General features: G+C 43.0%; 1 protein-coding gene across 1 annotated transcript in view; it reads left to right on the forward strand.

Annotated features, from left to right (window-relative positions):
* LOC117485549 (aarF domain-containing protein kinase 1-like) overlaps positions 1 to 21,916 on the forward strand; it is a 72,573-nt gene that overhangs the window by 27,260 nt on the left and 23,397 nt on the right. The gene's annotated exons all lie outside the window — the stretch shown is intronic.

Below are 21,916 nucleotides of genomic sequence, written 5' to 3' on the forward strand. Positions count from 1 at the left end.
TGTGTGTGTGTGTGTGTGTGTGTGTGTGTGTGTGTGTGTGTGTGTGTGTGTGTGTGTGTGTGTGTGTGTGTGTGTGTGTGTGTGTGTGTGTGTGTGTGTGTGTGTGTGTTAAAGAAAAGGCTTACTTAGTTGAAAATATGACATAAGCATTTGTAGGGACATAGAGCATGTTGCTCCCCCAGAACATAAACGCGGTTTGCTTTGTGCTTCACACCAAAGTAGCTAAACCTCTAATACCTGCCTTTAATGGATATTATGGTGATTGTTGCAAATCACTGATTGTCTTGTTGAGACTGTTTTGTGTCAATGTTGGATTTTTATATAATGGCGCTAGATTGAAGATATTCTTTGTGTACTTGAAGGAGATGCTGATCAAATCACAAGTGTCCAGATAGCAACACAAATATTAGAAATGACCCCGCAGTCAAACATGATGAAAAAAAAAGAAGCTGATCCAGGGCCTGCAGATCTTTGTCATGCCGTGATTTGAGCCATGAAGGAGCAGGACACATGACTATATGTATGACGAGCAATGATGACAGTATATCAATTGTATAAATGACAGCGACAGCCCATGGAGCTGAATTTTGCACAAATTGGTTCCATAAACAAGTGAATTAACAAACAGACTGTAGCCTCTGCCAACAATAAATAAAACCTGTAGATATGTTCCACTACGTTCAGCACCCGGGTCAGTGCACACACGCGCAGCGCTGTCCATGGTCCTGAAACTACAGCTACTCACATTACATGTGTCTTGTCAAGTTATTAGATTTGTTTTTATCCGTCTAAACATGCTTAGAAGGATGGGGCCTGCCCAAAGCAAGACATACTGCATTGTGAAACATTGCAACAATATTGACATCCATTTTCCATTTGAATGGAAGTTAGGGAGTGATGGTATGTGTACTGTACATGGTCCCAAAAGTTTGCTGAATTATAATATAAATAATTGAAAACAGTATGTCTTCACAAGCCCCATGTCATTCAGAGCCACTTCTATTTTTTATCGAGATATAGCGTATCTTTCTAAAAGAGGGCAGCACAGTGAATGACCCCCCTCCCTTTGGGATTGGCAGCAGAATCATTTACTCTGATGAGCTCGGAGTCAGGGTGCAACTTCAGCGCCATTCTCTGTTTGGCTTCTTTTTTCACACATGAAGTATGCCTTCTCATGTTCGTTGAATATTCTCAAATGCAAGACGTAACTACTGCCTGCTGTTTTCAGCACTATTTCTGTTTACTTATGCATTTCTACTGTTCATGGATTTGGAGAGCTTTGCCCTAGATAAGGCCAAAAGGCTGTCATTTCCCATATAGAGTGAAACTACTGAAAGGCCATGATGATACTCAAAATAATCTGTTTCCAGGCCAGATATTACAACTAGTTAGTGGCATAGTGATTATTGAGCTTCAGGAATTGGCAGTAAGTTCTCATAGTGGAGTGTCCAACAATAAAACATGACCTTTCTGCTGATGCTGTTCTACTTTGTAACCACCTGTCAGACTGGATGTCCCTTCTCAAAGGATTCATCTTGTTGAATTCACACATTTTAAGTTAACTACTGCCGTAATCTTTGCAAAGTTTTACCCACAGAAATTAAGTAATCTCATTTAGTCACTTGTTAGAGACTGCCTTTTGTATGACACATAACAAAGGGAATTTACATTTTTTAAATCCAAAATATACAAGACATATAAAAGTAATTTGTTTGACAAAACTGTGGAGGGCTCACTGGAGATTATTTTTCTTGTTTATTTCTATGAAATATTGCAGAATGTCTTATTGTTTAGACCACTTTCTATTTAACAAGCTTTGTCAACTCATGAAAAACAATGGTTTACCTATAGCTGCTTCACAATGAAAAGAAAATGCCCTGCTGGTTCTCTGATGGAAAAATGTTTAAGTGAAAGAGCAGCATTAGCAGTCGTTAATGTCGTTGAGATATAAAGATAAACTCTGTTCGGGCGCTAGTTCTGTAATAAGATTGTGTGTGTGTGTGTGTGTGTGTGTGTGTGTGTGTGTGTGTGTGTGTGTGTGTGTGTGTGTGTGTGTGTGTGTGTGTGTGTGTGTGTGTGTGTGTGTGTGTGTGTGTGTGTGTGTGTGTGTGTGTGTGTGTGTGTGTGTGTGTGTGTGTGTGTGTGTGTGTGTGTGTGTGTGTGTGTGTGTGTGTGTGTGTGTGTGTGTGTGTGTGTGTGTGTGTGTGTGTGTGTGTGTGTGTGTGTGTGTGTGTGTGTGTCAACAAATATATCAACAGTAGGACTGGGGCCAGTCCAAACAAACACAAAGCTCAAACAGTAAAATTGACTCTCTTACCTTACTGTAAAAGCGACCACAGGGACCTGGGCGGCTTCTTCTTCGCGTTCGGTCCCGGAACCCATGATGTGGAGGGTTTGTGGCCAGCTTTGATCCAAGACCGTACAAATGCCTGAGGCGTTGTGCACACGGGAATGTTTGCGTTTATGCACAGTATGCGTTTTCAAAAAAGTCTTCCGTTCACATGCATTCGTTTCACTTAACGTGTCTGTTCACACGAGACCGCTGGAAATGCTGTAGTACATATGCCGGGACTGTAAGTGGCGCTGTAACTTCCGCCACAAAATACACCAAAAGCAGCGAAGAAGACTCCGGAGCAGTCCCGCAGCAATGTTGCCATGGCTACCCTTCTGTTTATGCCCCGCGGTGGATTTAGCAACATGTAGTTCATGTAATTCTCCATGTCCACTTGTTGCTGATGGTTGTGGTAGAGGAGCTGTAGATTTTGCACTAACATCTGTAGCATGGTCAGTAGCAGTAGCACTAGCAGTAGCTACTGACAGGAGGAAGTGTGTGTGGCGATTGCTGGTATTCAGCGGGATATAGTCATTTCCTCAGCATGTAAATATATGGATAAATGCAACGGGGAAGTTAACTGAAAGAAACCGAATCTGTGGATATTGCATCGACCGACCAAGAAGCACGTCTCCGTGGAGAGGACGCGCTCAGAAAGAGAGATATTTTCTACAAACACCGGGTGAGATCGCTCCTCTGGGACATGCCGGTCCTGTGTTTCGTTTTTTTGTGTGGATTATAGCCTGAATAGGCCTACAAACATTTCTCTTTTTGCCGCCGACGGGCGCAGGAGCAATGAACAATAATGGCCTGGATTAGGCAGTAAAGACAAGTTTGGTGTATCGCAGAGCGGACTGTTTAATTTTGTTTGTGTTGTTTGGCTGGAAAATTGTCAATATAATGGATCAATGCATGAAATCTGACTCTGTTTATTTTGTTTAAGGAGTATATTGGGCGTTAACAATTCTGGTTTGCCTTTTATAATATTATTTCATTCAAGAACCCCTTGTGCGTTTAATTAACACAGCTATTTTTGATAGTTGTCCGTTACAGATGGCTACTGGCCATGCTACAGCAGTGAGCAGGAGAGGTGGGGAGAGGCGGGGCTATCGTTATTTTTTCAGGAAATATTCGTATAGAGGCGATTACACGGACTCGTTTGACCCCCCAGAGAGTTTCGTTTGCAAATCTATCCACCTTGGGATCCGTTATCGTTTGTGGGGTCCGTTTCTATCGGCCTCATGTAAATAATAGGGCTATACGCAAGAGAAACTATGCAGATACAAGCCGTTTTGTCCTCGTGTAAACGGCACCTCGTCCCGTGTGCGTTTATGCACAGTATGCGTATTCAAAAAAGTCTTCCGTTCACATGCATTTGTTTCATTTAACGTGTCTGTTTAAACGAGGCCGCTGGAAACGCTGTAGTACATATGCTGGGACTGTAAGTGGTGCTGTAACTTCCGCCAAAATACACCAAAAACCGCGAAGAAGAGCAGCCTGGAGCAGCCCCGCAGCAATGTTGCCATGGCTACCCTTCTGTTTAAGCCCCGAAACTGAAACTGAAACTGAAAGAAACTGAAAGAAACCGAATCTGTTGTTGCTGATGGTTGTGGTAGAGGAGCTGTATATTTTTGCACTAATATCTGTAGCATGGTCAGTAGCAGTAGCACTAGCAGTAGCTACTGACAGGAGGAAGTCAGTGTGTGTGGCGATTGCTGGTATTCAGCGGGATATAGTCATTTCCTCAGCATATGGATAAATGCAACGGGGAAGTTAACTGAAAGAAACCAAGAAGCACGTCTCTGTGGATATTGCATCGAGAGGACGGCTCAGAAAGAGAGATATTCTCTACAAACACCGGGTGAGATCGCTCCTTTGTCAATATAATGGATCAATGCATGAAATCTGACTCTGTTTATTTTGTTTAAGGAGTATATTGGGCGTTAACAATTCTGGTTTGCCTTTTATAATATTATTTCATTCAAGAACCCCTTGTGCGTTTAATTAACACAGCTATTTTTGATGGTTGCTACAGCAGTGAGCAGGAGAGGTGCTATTTTTTCAGGAAATATTCGTGATTACACGGACTCGGTTGACCCCCCAGAGCGTTTCGTTTGCAAATCTATCCACCTTGGGACCCGTTATCGTTTGTGGGGTCAGTTTCTATCGGCCTCGTGTAAATAATAGGGCTATACGCACGCGAAACTATGCAGATACAAGCAGTTTTCTCCTCGTGTAAACGGCGCCTTAGACCCTCACATCGTACAAGGAAAAACTTCCGGAGAAAACCCACAGTTTAAAGGGGAACATGTGAGAAACCTCAGGGAGAGCAACAGAGGAGGGATCCCTCTCCCAGGACGGACAGATGTGCAATAGATGCCGTGTGTAAATTGAAAAGATAACACATTTGCAACATAGGTAGTCCAAATGTTTGGAAATGCATGTGTCTATAATAAGAAGATGAATCCACGAGGATATCCATCCAGGACTTATGATCCAGGACCACAGCAGCAGGCACAGCCACGACTCAAGATCCAGGGCTCGCGATCCAGGACTCAGGACCACAGCAACAGGATCATCCATGACTCTGGATCCCGGCGTATATAGACACCAAAAAGAAATTTGGGGAAGCTGGGTTATTGGGAACATGAGAGTACACAGGTATAGAGAAGGAAGAAGTAAGGTGTCCCCCGACAAACTAAGCCTATAGCAGCAAAACTAGGGGCTGAATCTCAGCCCTAACTATAAGCTTTATCAAAAAGGAAGGTCTTAAGCGCACTCTTAAAACGGATAGGGTGTCTGCCGCCCGAACACAAACTGGAAGCTGATTCCACAAATGTGGAGCTTGATAAGAAAAGGCTCTGGCTCCCATTGTACTTTTAGAGACTCTAGGAACAACCAACAACCCTGAATTTCTGTCTCTCTGTGTCACTGCGAGATGATGTGTCGTCTGTTGCTGTTTTGAATTGGCGTGCCAGTGCGGGATAATCTTTCCAGACAGCTTTCTCAGTCTGAAAACTACTAGCCACCCAACGAATAGTGAAGATTTGACCTATCTGAACGATGTATATGTTTCCTGCATTAGATCAGCATTGATTGCTAATACCTTGTTTGGTAGGACATCTTTCTTTCTCATCTCCGAAATTGCGATTGCTTTTTCGTGTGCCTGGCTCTTATGGTGCTTATAGATCTTTTTTCGCAGGTTATTTTGTTGATCACAGCTGACTTTTCCCTGAATCCATTCTGGTGAAAGGTGCACTCAAGCTTTTCTGAGAGCGGCAAGGAGATCAATATAGTTTTTGCCTCTTTGCAAATCTCACATCCACATTTTTTATTTTTTATGAAAAGCCATGGATACTTTTCTTTCCACTCACTCCATCTTTTCAGTGTCCAGTTAAAAGGCAGGCCGTCATGGGCATCGTCAGCGTCATGTTCGCTAGTGCAGGTCGAACCGGAGGCTGTCGCCGTTGTTGAAGCCTCTTCTGAAGCCTCTTATGGCTCCGCATCGGCAGGCCTTTCCCTCAGTGTGGAGCTGTCAAAATCGACCCTAACGCCGCTTACAGCTGGCGAACTAAAAGTTGTTCGGTTGACATTTTCATTTTTAGACTCCTTTGCTTCTTTACTTGTGAAACCAAAAGCTGCAAGGCTTGGCTGTTTTCGTTTCGCAATTTTCTTTATTACAAAGCCAGAGTTAAAAGTAAACAATATCAATATGAACATTTCAAATACCGCGCCGGCACCACCGTAACCATAGCAACGTAAGTAGCATAAATAATGCAGCACCGCCAAGTACAGAAGGCAACACACAGAAATATTCACAAAAAAACGAATATTCAGAAACTGTAATGAACAATGACTATAATTTATTTCAAGAACTTTTATTTACAGAAACTCAACATTTCTAATCTGTGTGACACAAATATGCACGATTTTTTGGGGCTCCCCCTATTCTCAAAGTCGGCGTCGGGGGAGCTCCCTCCCTCTTCGGGGGAGCCAAGCTCCCCCTGGCTCCCCCCCATTTCGAACACTGCGTGAGTGGCAATAACTCTCCTTACCAGCAGGCGGCGGCAGTGTGTATTCGTCATTCACAAGAGGCAACAACCGGAAGACAGAGAAGAAGAACAGACTGCGTGATCTAAACAAACAAATAGCGTGTGCGTTCCATTTGAACTCTCGTCCATCGAAAACATGTTTCGTGCTATCAGCCATTGGAGTGTTGCTTGTGGAAGACATTCTCAAGCAACCGTTTCGCTTCTCATGCACTGATTCGCTAGCTGAACAGCCAATCAGAGTGATTTCTTTGTCCGACTGCCTGTGTTGAAACGGCCGTGCGTCGGCCATGAAAGGCCAAATAAGGCGTATCACGGCCGACGGTGCGGGACACACCAAATTGAGTTTGGGCGACAGGGCACGCTTCGTCGTCCGACTAAAGAAAACGGCCGATTTCGGCCTGGTGTGTCAGGGCCTTAAGAGTCACACTCTTAAAGAAAATCTATTCAGACAAAGTACTTCATTTTCTAGTTTTAAGGTTTTGCATTAATAAAAGTGTATCTAAATGTATCTTGGCGAGAGAAAAAATAAAAACTCTGCTTAGTGTCAGTAAAAAGGTGTTAAAATCACAAACTTGCCTTTTAGAGTCACAGTCTTTAAGAAAATACATTTGTTACAAAGTAATTGACATTCTATTAGTTGTAAAATGTTCCTACATAAAAGTGTATCAAAAAGTATCTTGGTCGCAGAAAATAGCAAAGATATTTAAGGTTATCAGAAAAAACCTACATTGTTTAACTGAAAAAGTGTTAAAGGAGAGGTGTCATGCTTTTCCGGTTATTACCCGTCCCCTTGTGTGTTATGAAGGTTTTTATGCATGTAAACGGTCTGCAGAGTCAAAACCCTCAAAGTACACCCTGTAGTGAGTAAAACTCTAACACAGAAAATACCTTCCCAAAACGCCTCGTTGGAGATACGTCATTGTCCATTTAATTCGTCCGGGACGGCATGTCAAGCCGTACCCGGAACGAAATGGACCAATCCGTGGAGCCGTTACGTTACTTCCGCGGAGCCGTTACGTTAAGCCCCCGCTGATTGGTCCAAATTGACCAATCCACGGACTTCCTCACACACACATCTGTGTGCAGGGAGCAGGGAGCTCTGCTGATTTCTCCTCCCTGGCTGCAGGCTGATAACAGACAGTTGGGATCGTGGCCAAATTCTCTCTGCAGACCCATTCTCACAGCGTTTATCAACCTTTGTCTTACTCAATATCAAGCCACACTTATTGTTTTTACTTCGGCTGTGACTTTGTGTGTGCTCAGGATGAGTTTGGCTGTGTATCCTAAACAAGGAAACAACACCTCCACGGAGCTCAGCGCGATTCACAACGTCCCGACCAATCAGAGCACACTGTGCTCACAGGGAGGGTGGGGGCTGGAGCTATTGGAGCTACAACGAGCCGTTAAAGGCAGAGAGTGAAATTCAGTGAATACACGTAGTTTACAGAGATGCTGTATGAGAAACCAATGTGAGTTTGGAAAAATGCACAATATAAATCTATTCTAGTAGACCTCAACAATGGAATTATGATCAGTGGAAATGGCCATGACACCTCTCCTTTAAAATAAAAATAACTGCCATTTAAAGAAACCCAATTCCTTACAAAGTACTTCATATTCTACCAGTTGTTAAGTGTTGCATACATCAAAGTGTACATCTAAAAGTATCTTAGTAACACAAGAAAAGAGAAAAAAGAATTGATGTTAACAAAACTGGATTGTTCCACTGAATTAGCGTTAAAATCACAGTGCCTTTTAAGAGTCACAGTCTTAAAGAAAATCTATTCAGACAATGTACTTCATTTTTCTAGTTTTAAGGTTTTGCATACATAAAAGTGTATCTTACAGTACCTTGGTGAGAGAGAAAAAGCAAAATCAGTAAAGTTATCAAAAACTGTATAGTTTCAGTCAAAAAAGTGTTAAAATCACAAAACTTGCCTTTTCGGGTCACAATCTAGTGTGTGTGTGGGGGGGGGGATGTGAGGTGTGATTATTTTTCCCCTTAGATGGGGTGTCTCCAAATTGTAAGACTGTTACATGCTCTTTTGGATCTAAAGTTCCCTTAATACCTTATTGAGAGAGAGAAGGGGATGTCCCAGAATCTTTTATTTTTTGATCTTATTTAGATTTTGAAATGTCTAACACATCTCTTTAACCCCAGGAAGGGGGCAAGAGGGACAAGGGGGAGGGGGGAGAAGGATGTGACGTCAAAAACAGATCAAACATTTTCCAAGACAGCTGCAGAGAGCCTCACAGAACATCAAAGCTCAGAAACTATTCAATAAAAATATAAAGTTTTACAGTTAAATTAAACAATAAAAGGCCAGGATCAAGGGGTCATTAAGATCTTTTTAATTATTATTACCCTAACACAACTTCAGAAGGGACTTCCTTATAGTTAATAAAATAATTAAACATTAGTTCCCACGCCATACAACTTCAAAAGAACATCCTTAATTACAGATGGAGCCTCTTATTTTGGACGCCAGCATACAGCTTCCTGCCTACTGCCAGCCAGTTACCTGCCTAAGACCTGCCAAAGACCAGTATCCAGGAATGTTAGGCCCTCCCACTATTCTCCAATTTCAGGGTTTAACCAGGAGATGGCGCTATATATTAAATAACTAAGACTTAGTTTTTCACAATAGAAAATGCAGATATTATATAAAAAACTAAAGTTAAAATCTTGTTTTTAATGCCCCAAGAGCAATAACATCTTGTCACAAGCTTTTTGGAAGAAAAAGACTGACCCAAGAGACCTGTAGTTGACTAATTACAGGCCTCAATAAAGTTCTGCCATTGGTTGTGAAAAACAACGGTGTACATAGTGGAAAGTGAAATTGACATTGTCGAATTTAATAAAAATACAAAATAATGTATCTGTATACGTGTTTTACTATGTGATCTGCACTTATCAAACATCTAATTAAAGAATGGTAGCTGTACCTCTCAAACAACCTAAACTAGTTATAAATGTTTATTTTAAATAAAGTCTTTATGACTCGGAATATGAATAAAATGGGCCCGTTACAGTTTGTTTTCATCTGATTTCAAATAAACAAAGTCTTGGCTTTCAGAATATTAAACTTGTTTCGGCAAATTTAGATGATAAATACAACTATGAAGCTTGTAACGGCATAATTACTTAAGCGGAGAACGGAGTAAGTAAACGTTACAGCAGGCATAACAACAGCCGGTGTTTATTTTATTATAATATATAGTCGTTTTATTATATAACTATATATGTAGTTTTATAATAATATATAGTTTTATTATAATATATAGTCGTTATTCATTTCCTATAATATATAGTCGTTATTCATTCGTTATTCATTTGTTTTAAAGCTCAATATATAGTTTTATTATAATATATAGTCGTTATTAATTTGTTATAAAGCTCAATAAGGAAGATTGAACTTTAAACTTTCACACACGTTGACCGGCGAAAAACTCTGCCCGGTTCACCGACCCCCCTCTGAGTGAATACCCAAGATATCTTGGTTTGATTTGGAGAAGGCTTTTAAAGTATACTAACTCTAACTCTATTGTATACTAACTCTTCCCGTCAAGAATATGAATAGAACTTAGATAGATCACTTTACATTTCTGCGAATGAATAGCTTAGCTACTTGGCACTAAGAGTACAGATATGTCTACCCTTTCTTTTCAGAGTGTAATATCTGCATTTTCTCTTTTGGTTTGAATAGGAGAAGGGCAATGGTTATCGATGGTGCTTTTAATGCCTATTGTATACGAACTGTGTGATTTATATTGCTTTTCAAATGCATATAAGCCCCCCATTTACACTGCACTTCCCCGTCAAGAAAATGAATAGCACTTAGTTAGATCACTTTACAGATCAGGTTGGACCAGCCCTGTCGCTACTCTCTGCATTTCCTACTGCAGATAAAAAAAAGCTACAAATATGTATTTCTTAATAAACTAAATAGGCCACCATTGGTAGCAGTTCTCATTATATACTTCTCAGTAACTGCTCCCCTTAAATTAAATGTATTCTGTAGAGAAATGTAAACGTTCACCATCCCCCACCCGCCTACTGTATGTTGCTTTTTGACATGTAAATGGGTAACTACCCCCCTCTGAGTGAATACCTGTTGTACCTGTCCGGGGCTAAGCCCATAGGACGATGCTCTGATGTCATCACCCTCGCACATTGGTCATATGTTTACAAAAAACGATGTTAACACTTTCTCGTTCTTAATATATGCTATATTTAGGGTCGATATGTGTTGAATTTACTTTAAAATAGAATTCACGAGCGTCTAACTCTCTCCCCCCTCCCCCGTCGCACCTTCTAACAGAACCCCCCCCCCATATCAAATCCCAATTTATTCATATTCTGAGTCATAAAGACACACACACACACACACACACACACACACACACACACACACACACACACACACACACACACACACACACACACACACACACACACACCCCGAGTTTGGTTAGGAGGGACAGCACAGCAAAAGCTTCATAATTAACTATGTCTGAGAGCAGAAGTTTAGGGCAAATAATTTCAAATAATTGCAAGTCTCTTCAGTGCGCATGTCACAAGATGCATTGTGGTACATGTAGTTTATGGACATTGTGCTTCTGTAAAGTGGCATGAAACCGTATAATAAACATATTATATGTTTTGAAGCTCTTGCGGGCCAAATCAAATGAAGTCGGGGGCCGGATTTGGCCCACAGACCTAGAGAGTACCAAAATACAGTGAGTCCTAAACACAAGTAGTCAGGGTTCATTTATAATGCTTATTTTGATTTATTTTTCTCAAATGATGCTGTATGTTTCACTTTCTGAAAGCGTTAGAATCGCACATGAAAAATATTGAAAGCTGCCAGCTGCCCTCGGCCATGTCTTTGGCGGTGATCCAAGCTTCGGTACCACAGTGGATAAAGTTAGTAATACATTTATACTGATCAAATGTCAATACATTACATAAGTCTTATTCTCATTCATACTTAATTTATTTCTTCTTCTGTCAGTATGAACACAAAAAACTAACCGGTATTACATTTCATTCTAAAGTTTACGGTCTAAAAAGGTATTTAAAACAGATAATTTGTCGTTGCTTTTGGCATAAGCAGTCAGAGGAAACATAACGTTCTCAGTAAGATTCCTTGAAGAACTAGAGCACAAGAACCAAAGTAAGCTTTACTTTCAATGAACCTTCAATATAGACCTAACATGTGAAGAAACATACTTTATTTAAAATAAACATTTATAACTAGTTTAGGTTGTTTGAGAGGTAATTGAAATAGCTAAGGGTGATGATCTGCGAACACAAACTACAGACTGCTGGAGAAGAGATATCACAGGGGGGGGTTGGGACACACACATTCCGATGGCCAATTCGTTTTAAACAAAGAGTAGGCTATACTCAACATAGTGGGGTGGGGGCTGGTGAACGGTATGGTCAATGTTTGTAAACACTGTGACATTTTGACTTTATTTGATCATTTCAGTTCAAAACTAACGTTCATATTTCATATTACTGTTTTGCCTGGCTGGACCTGTAATTTACAGGAAAGGAGTGCACGCTACTAAAGAGACACGCTACCATGGAAACCAAACAATGGTGTTACTGTATTGAAGTCCGAGTGGAAACAGTCATATTTGGAGCGTTATGTTAGAATGAAACAGCGAGGTCGTGACTCACAAAAAAAAAGTGTTACTTCACTAACTGTAAGCTTGTCACTCAGAGTAAGCTACAGTTAACTTAACTGTTGGAAAAGAAAGATCAGGGGGGGAGAGAGCTGTGATGGGCCATTAGGAGTGTGAACACACAGCTGAGAGCTGCCGTTTCATTCTGACTGTTTAAAAAACGGTAACAACGGACTATTTTTCTTAGCGGATGCATGTAAATTTAAATCAATACATACAACTATTTTTTAAATCAATAAAAATATTTTCTAAATCCATAAAAGCATTTTAATTAATATTGGGAGTCATGTCGTTACTTTGTTGAGAATGTGGCCATGTAATAAGCGGGATAATTTGCAGCGACTTGGTCATTATGGGGAAAAATAACACCCAGGGATCAAGATCCCTCCGCGACGCGAGGCGGAGGGATCAATAATTTTTAGTGAATTACTGAGTTTAGGCACGTTAATAACATTTTAATGAAGTTGAATACAGTATATTCATATTTGTCAGTGATTTCATGTCAATTCGGCGAACATAAACGATTAAATTAGGATTAAAAATCGAGAGCCGGCTGCTGTTCGTTTTTTTCGACTAAACAACATTATTTTGTTAAATAACAACATGGTGATGTTTTGTAAATGATTACATGTCTTATTTAGCACAGACTATGATCCTATCCGTGACATATGGATCTTAACAAAGATCCGCTATACATTAGTACCAGACATACTGTACAAGACTCCACACATGACTCCAGTGTGGAACCCCACTGCACCCCCTGGTGGATCAATGATCCATTGCAGCTGGCTTCACAATAATTAAATTTATTTATCACGGGGGCGGTATCAAGTCAGACTGGGGACCGGCCGGCCATCACGGAACGTGCACGAACCGATCACGACCCTCGCATTTTAAACTGTCCAAAATAAGACGCTTCATCTGTAACACAAATCTTATTAAACTAATCTTTCGAGAGGGCAATTGAACAACAGGTGATCAGCAGGGTAGGAATTTCATGGTGGCCATGTCGGCAGAAAACTGCGATAATTTGCCCCATAGGAATGAATGGGAAATCCATTTGAACAGAGCTCAAAAACACCCCACTTTGACCCCATAAAACAATTACAAGTTTAAACGGTTCCAGAGACTATGGACTTTATTAGACTGATTGGATATTTTCTGATAGCTAGTACGGTTCTCACGTAGCTTACGTTTTGTGAACATTTCACACTGTTTCACATTTTATAATGGGTGTGTATGGGAGAGCTGGTTAAGTTAAGTGGGTGAAATCATGGCTAGAGGAGAGAGGAGCTGTAAAATCGGAAGAGTTTTTTTTCTAACTATTGCTCGGCTGGCCACAATTTTCACTCTTAATACATCTTTGGTGATCATAATGTAGGGACATTTGTCACGGCCGCACCGATATGCTCATTTAATCAAACGGACTTACACATATAGCAAACACAAGAGTCATCAAGTGTGTTCATCTGGTATTCTAAATACTCTGGGTATTTAGCTGATTGGAGTTACAGTTTTTTACTTAGAAGCAATAATGCAGCACAATATTGTCAAGACATTCTCTGACAGGCTGTCTCTCGTTCACTGGCAGGGCGTTGCCGTGGATGCTAGTGCATCGCCGGAGCAGTTAGAACTCTTAGCGCCGGAGCCTCGCAGCGGGGAAACGGAAACTGTGGAGCGCATAATTGCACCGCATTTGCGCATAAGATTAATTGCGCCGCATTCGCGCATAGATCGTCCGCAATATGAGGCCCCCTCAGCAAGGTGAGGCCCCACGCAGTCTGCGTGACTGCGAGCACCGGAACCTCGAAGCGGCGGAGAAACTGTGGCGCGCTTACACTTATTGTGCCGCATTTGCGCTTCAGATGAGGAGGTGAGGGCCCCCTTATACCCTTTCTTATTAGTAGAATTGTATAAATTGGAAGGCTAACTAGGTAATCAGCTCGCCGTTGACCGTGCATGCGTGGTGAACTGCGTGTTAGAAAATATGAGATCTCAGACTGGCTTACCTGTATGTCAATCAAGTGGCAAATGCAATAGTAAGGATGGGTGATAGGCTAACCTTTTTTTTCTTTTTTTTTTCAATGCCATGCGATCTACCCACACTACACGACCGGTCGATCGCGATCGACGTATTGGGCACCCCTGATCTAGCTCATCTCTAAAGCCCTTAAGTTGTTTCAATTTGTTAGCATCTCCATGACCTTATAATCATGTCCGAGTCTTTTTATATCTCTTTCCAATAGTTTTTCTCTTTCAGTCTTTGTTTATTTAATTTGACCGCTATTTCAATAAATGTACCTCTCAGTACAGCCTTCGCCCCATCCCAGAGCATGGAGGGGGATACTGATCCATGTCATTTATTGTAAAATAATCTTCTATTGTTTCTTTTAGTTTTATTTTAATAACTGGGTCTGTTAGCATGGAGACATTTAACCTCCAGTATTTAAAATGCATATCGAAACACACATTTACAATCATCCTTACTGGGTTATGGTCTGAAAATGTAATAGGTTCAATAACACACTCTTCAACCTTGTCAAAGCTCTGTTTAGTCCTTTTGTTTTTGAGTTCTTAGCTATCAACTAGCCCTAACTCATTAAAACATATATTTTACTGCTCTAGATTTCTTTTTTGGGGTCTATGTTCCACGGGCAATTTGTCGAATTCTACATTTAATAAACAATTTAAGTCCCCTACTAGAATTATTATACCTACAGCTTCCCTAGCCAGTATGGACTACCTGGGGCGGCAGTGGTTCAGTCTGTAGGGGATTGGACTTTGGATCAAAGGGTCGCCGGTTCACGTCCCGATCGGACCAAAGAATACGGAGTGTGGACTGGAGAGGAGCCGGCTAGACTGGCTGCCTCTGTTCTGACCTCTCAACTGCATGTGCATATAACTGTGTGTGTACTGTATGTACCTGTATAAAAATGCATGTGTGTACGACAGAGTGGAAACTGAATTTCCCCCTTAATAAAGGTCTTCTTATTCTTCTTCTACTTTAAAAAAAAAGTAGGATAATCTTCGTTTGGGGCATTTATATTCATGAAGGTCAAACTAACACTGCCAATTGTCCCTATTATTACCAGATTTCTGACCTGATTGTCCTTTATTTCTCTTTGTACAGCAAAACAGACAGCTCTACTTATTAAAACGTATTACTCTTCTTTGGGCAAGAGGCATAAAACATCTGTTCAACCCATTCTCTTCTTGATTTCCTGTGTTCAGCATCACTCGTGAGTTTCCTGCAAAAAGGCCAATGAGTTAAAAAACCTTTAATGAAAACAATAGTGTAATACTCTGTTTGAACAACAGAGGCCGCTCTCTGCTTGAACATTTGGCCTGTTCCTTAGTCACTGCTGTATCAAGGCTGAGGACGAGTTGAGTGGAGGAATCCCCATACTCTTTCCCGATGGGAGCATTTTGAATGAAATAGTCAAAAAGTTTGATTGATTTTAGATATTTTCAAAGAGACTTAGACAAAGAAGTACAGATTTTTTGGATTTTTTAATTAAAAAACATTTTCACTTTTTGTAAAAAATCTAAAGAAAATCCCAAGCTATTATTGTGTATTGTTTTGCTAAAGTTATCTTTATATTCAGAGTAATGATACAATGATTTTTGAACACCTTTATTTTTCAGTTTTCCATCACCCTCTCCAAAATAAATACCTACATAAAAAATAATGATGATAATAGAAAATGTATAAATAAATACACCAATTAACCATCACACAAATAACCCAAAAAAACCATTTTAGTTTATGTAATTTTTTGTTATTAATGCCAGCCTTTTAAACTCCTCATGTGACAAGGTAGGTAACAACTCCAAGCCCAGCGTCAAGGACCCCCGAGTGCCCAGGTCAACAGTCAAAGAATGAATCAGGTCAGGGATAGACTTTTAACATGGGTAATAAATAGTGACCAAGTTTTATCGTATTTATGAACTAAACCATGCACTGCATATCTACGTTTCTCCAAGTCTAACCTCAGTCATTGTAACTACGCATAAGCAATTGCATTTTTATGGAGGGAGGAAACTCTGTGTCAACAGTTCCAAAAATAGCTATTAGGAAGCAGTGTCCTGGCAGATATTGCAAAGATTGATTGAAAAACAGAAGCCCAGAAACTGCTGAAGGACGACATCACCAGAACAACCTCACTGTTGCCACGTTCCAGCATGCTTCAAAGCCTCCACCATCGTCCCGGTTCAAGAAAACAAGGATCACAGGATTAAAGGACTACAGCCCCGTCGCCCTGACCTCTGTGGTGATGAAGTCATTTGAGCGCCTTGTCCTGTCCCACATCAAATCCATCACAGACCCCTTACTGGAAAACCCATCTCCTCCTGGGAAGACAGATTTACCTCTCGCATGCCCATAAAAGGAGGTGGGATGCTGCAAAACTGGAGTGAATAGCCCCGTTTCAGCATCCTGTCCATCCACCTTGTCAGTACACAGCTGAGTTTCCATTCCCCATAACATTGTGTTAATGGGCAAGCCCTCAGCTGTGGGGCCGCAGCTATGAAGCTGTGATACTCTCTGGTGGCCCACTCCGCCGTCAAACCCTCCATAAAAGGAAGTTTGACCCATGGGGGGCTGACACAGAAAGGGCCGTTTTTTCTATAATGCAGTTTCCACTCAGAGAATAAAACGGCAGATTTTCCACTGAGGTACCTGAACGCACCACGGCACGCTCCCGTGAGAGCGCGCGCTCCGCCATAATGCTGCTTCCTCTTAGAGAAAGAGGCATTAATCGGAGCTTCTTCTGTCCATGAACGCACCGCGGCCCGCTCTCGAGGGGGGGGGCCGCGCGTCGTCATAATGCTATTTTCCTCACTATGGAAAACAGCATTAATCGGAGTTCTTACAGGCGTAGTGTGTTTTACTAAGGCCCCTGAACGCACCGCCACGCGCCTCTTTACAAGTGCGGGCGTTGCTATAATGCAGCCCCTATCACTATAGTAAACAGCATTATTTGGAGTCTTAGCTTCAGGCATAGAATGTTTTCTAACAGAAAAACGTCAGCCATAATGTCCCTGTACTATAACGGGTACAGGGACATTATGGCACTATAACAGTGCTGCCTGCAGTTTATCACTCTCATCTGCGCACTCCCACTAGCCTCCTGCCTAACGGGAGCTATTAGCTGGGGCGGCGAGTGGGGAATGTGTACAGTCATCAACATGTGCAAGTGTATTGTGGAAACAAAGGACACTCAGACTTGGATATAGATCAACACCATCTTTATTTTAAAAGTTTTGACAGAGATCTGGGCATTAAATAGACAGATAACTCCGCGAAGATGGAGTTCCCCACCCGGGTGCTCTGCTGTTGCGGAGCCTGCCTCGGTCGGGCAGCCCTTCCCCGTGATTGCCGGTATGCCGGTGCCACGGGGTGGGCCGTAGAGGTGGAGGGCGCTGCAGCTACGGGACCCCCGTGCCGGCGCCTCTCCCTCCGCTTCACTGTCGTACTACGCTCCCTCCTCTGCATGGCATGCGAGGGGGGCACGTAGCGGGGCCTGAGGAGGAGCCAGCGATAGCATGCGGCTAAGCTGGACTCTCTCCTCCTCTAGGCGGCTGACTGGGTGACCGAAGAGACCGACCCAAAGAGCCCCTCCGTGTACACGGGGGCTCCGAGGAGATCTTCTCGGTCCTTCTTAGATAGGGCCGTGAGCCCTGGCCACACGTGACGAGACGCCACTGTGGCCAGGGAAATCATCCGCCCTGCTACGGTGGCCACGCCATAAATCAGATTACTCATCTGACTAACAGCGTGGTCCGAATAATCCCTCTCGTCCTGAGACGGGAGGGCGGGGGCGTCTGCCTGAGGGTGATCAGGAAGACGCCAACACGCCAAGATTATCGGGGCCTTCGTTTTAAATGGCTGCTGCCATGTCGCCTCCACACACCGCCATACCTCTGGCAGCTGGGGCGAAACGAAGGTCGGCTGCGCCGGACGCACCGGGCCGTAAATCTCAGGAGGTTTACAGGCCTCGGTGGCAGCGGTGGGGGGAGCGGTAAGCCTACACGTTCCGCCGCCAGAGTCATCACTGCCGGGAAATCCATCCGCGCAGACCTGAGAGTTGGACCTCCGGATAGCGAGGCGTCCTCGTCGTCGATCATCGGAACCGGGACCGTCTGGCCCCACGGCAGGGAGAACCGGAACGATGTCCCCTCGCTTCCCGAATCGCCCATGTCCACGACTTCAAGATCCAGCTCCTCCGACTCCTCCTGCGGGGCAATCTTCTCCAGGAAGTGCTGCCCACGATGCTCCCTCGTGCGCCGCGGGATCGCCTGGCAGGCCGAGCACGCCGGCGTCGAGCCCATACCGTTTATCGCGTGGTCGGGCCCCAAACACGTGAAGCAGAGGGGGTGCGGATCGGCTCCTGAAATCAGGTTCGGACAATTCGGGCAGGTCCTATGGTCCAGCCATACTCTCTCTCTATTACTTTCACTTCAATACGTCTTACGTCTTCTGTGGAATCACTTCCGCTTAGCTGAAGAGAAAAAGGATAGCAGTCAGGAGGCAAGGCCTCCTTTTATACGGTGTGATGCGCGCGCATTCAGGTAGGCCCGCCCTGGGCCGGCTACGTCTATAGAAGTCTCAGTGGGAGAATGCACACGGGATAAGGTAGTACCCATAGAGTCCAGTAGAGGGCGGAGCCTGTGAGAGATATAACCAAGAATTGGAGGATGAAACCCTCTTTAATGGTCACACATACACAGCACACACAGTGAAACCAGGAGCAGTGGGCAGCTATTGTACAGCGCCCGGGAAGATATGGCATGCTTTCTATGGGGTCTGATATTTCCAAAAGCAGGTAATCCGCGTATAGAGATGTTTTATGAATTGTGTTGCCTCTGGAAAGAACCTTAATCTTGTTGTCTGATCTGACAGCAATTGTGAATGGTTCAATTGTAAGGTCAAATAAAAAAGGCGACAGACAGGACCAGCCCTGTTCCTCTATAAAGCATAAACAAATCTGAACTAAGACTGTTCGTTATAACAGCGGTCATAGCTGCTGAATATATTGTTTTAATCCAGTTACAAGGTCCCAGTCCATTTCTAATGATATCTTTCATATCCACTGATTCAGATATACATCACATCAACAACCTGAGACAACCCCCCTCACTCTAAAACCATAAGTCCTTTAGCTGCAGCTCTGACATGTGGAACTGTTGTTGGGTTCAGGAGGGTCTATGAGGAGTCGCACTCTCCCAGCTCCGGCTTTAGTGTCTTAGTATTTCTGCTTCAGAACTTCCTCTTGGTCTTCCTGAGAGCAGGCCAGTGTTCCACTGCGCTTCTGTCCCAGCAACTCCTTGAACTTAGAGGGCAGCTTTTTTTTCGGGCCCTTCACATCACCACCTCCGATGCTGCTCAGCCCGACGAAGGATCCTGATCTTTCATTGTGATCTGAGTCAAGCCGACTCGTTCCTCTTCTCCAACCTTCTTGAACCGGGACTTCAGTGCTTTCATCTTCTTCCTGGTGTTGTGGATCCTGCCTGCTCATTGTTATTTTAAGGTAGGTGTTCTGGAGCCTGTTTCTACCTCTTCTCTCAAATGTTCAGCTGCGATGCCAGCAATGACTATTGTCATGGCCTTCAGCTTATGATGGACCTCCCCCTCCCCAACTGCCTCTGGAACAAAGTCAACATCTTTAGCATCTCATTCCACAGTGAAGGTATTTTTGCTGCAGGCCATTTGATCCATTTCAGACATTAGTCAAACACGGCTTGTGTTTAGTAATTTGTTCAATCTTGGGTCTGACACAGTTGTGTCCATATGACTAAGGTGCTCACCCCACCTTGGGCTTTTTAAAAATAATTATATTCTTTTTAAAAATGATGTGTGTCCTCTCATAAGACGCAGATTAGTTGAAACCTGTTCTGCCACGGTCACCGATATCTGAGCTGCCACTGACTCTCCAGGAGTCAGCACACTCTTCACGGTTGTCACCAGTGTGCGAAATACCCGTCAATAATTCGGGGGGGGTCCCCATCTCCTGTTTATTGCGCAATATACCGGTCGAAGATTTCTCAATATGCAGTAGGCCTTTACAATATTTAATGGATGCAAGCCAAGACAATCAGTAGTCTATACTATAGCAGCGTTTCTCAACCGGGGCGCCGTCTGGCGTCTTCAGGGGTGCCGTCAAATAATTCTATATTCTGACGTTCATATGAATGAATGAATACGCGACCGTTAAAAAGTCTGTTTTCGATTCTATGCGAGGAAATGCTTTGCCAGCCAAAATAGAAGATATTTGTGAATAAATGTTTTGAATTATGAATACTGGACATAGTAAGCTTAAAAACATTTTTGTGACCATTGCAACTGACAAATAAATATTATAATTTGAGACCACCCTCACATTTAGCTGTTGAGGCTTTCAGGGGGGCTCAGGTGTTAATCAGGGGGCTCGAGCTCCCCCGGACCCCCCCGTATTTCGCACACTGGTTGTCACAGCCTGTCCTCCTCCAAAAATCGACCAAATAGGTCGATTGTTCAGCAGCTTATTACGACCTATACATTACATTACATTTCACTTGTTAGACGCTTTTATCCAAAGCGACTTACATACATTCGGTACTGTGGGCGATCCCCACAGGAGCAATTTGGGGTGAAGTGTCTTGCCCAGGGACACAACGACATGCTGACTGCAGTGGGACTCGAACTTGCTATCCCCTGATTCGAAGTTCAGCGCGCTATCCACTGAGCCACAGCCTCCCTTATAGTCGCGTTTTAAAGTTTAGCAAGTTTGGAAAATCCTAAATTGTAGAATAGTTTGGCCATTCTATGGGAAAAACACAAAAGTAGTGTACACAATATACACTTCTCGCTAGAAATCTAATCAAAAAGCATTTTAATGGCCAAACTATTCTACAATTTAGGATTTTCCAGAGAGGGTTATTTGTGAATATACGACCCTCTGGAGCGTTTTGCAATTGCCGCATATTGTTGTTTCTTACACGACCACTTGAGGTGCTAAACTTTAAAACGTGACTATAGGTCGTAATAAGCTTGTGTGTCAACAATAGAGCTGCAATGTGCTAGATAAGGAAACCTTGAAGAATAACAATTTTGATAAACACTCTTCACGTTTGAAGATGGCCATTGCCAACCCCCGACTTTCCCCCCTCTGCATCCTGCATTACTGCAAAGGCAAACATTGGTGCATGAAACTGTGCAAGTGTGTTGATGAAATCTTAATGAAAAATTGATGTGGTGAGGGCAAAGGCACTGGAAAGAGCCCCCCCCCCCCCTTACTTTATGACATGGCCTGATTTTGGTGTGGCGGTTGGTGTGAAACTGATGCATATTGGGTTGTCACAGCCCCTTTTTCTATTTATTTATTTGCAGATTTGGAATCAAATATTTATTCTAAATCAAATGTTGCCAATAATTAAATGAAGGTGCCCCCCTCCCCATGAAGGCCTGCACATCAGATTGAGCCCGGTGTTGAACTGCAGAGTTTGTGTTTACACCACCATCGCAAGCAGACATGCATACAACACACACACACACACACACACACACACACACACACACACACACACACACACACCTCCAGTGTTTGATTTACTGCACACAGTGTAAATAGGATGAGCCGAAGCACCCAGCGCTCTGAACCGAGGTGCTGTGTCTCTGTGTCTCTGTGTGTGTCTGTGTGTCTCTGTGTCTCTGTGTGTCTGTGTGTCTCTGTGTCTCTGTGTGTGTCTGTGTGTCTCTGTGTGTTTCTGTGTGTCTCTGTGTTGTAACACAAATTAACCTCTGTGTCTAATTTGCTGGCGGTCTATGTAATTGGACGGTGCATATGTGGAGATGGTAGGA

This window comes from Trematomus bernacchii, unplaced genomic scaffold (assembly GCF_902827165.1).
Source record: "Trematomus bernacchii unplaced genomic scaffold, fTreBer1.1, whole genome shotgun sequence".
In the NCBI taxonomy this organism is placed as follows: Eukaryota; Metazoa; Chordata; class Actinopteri; order Perciformes; family Nototheniidae; genus Trematomus; species Trematomus bernacchii.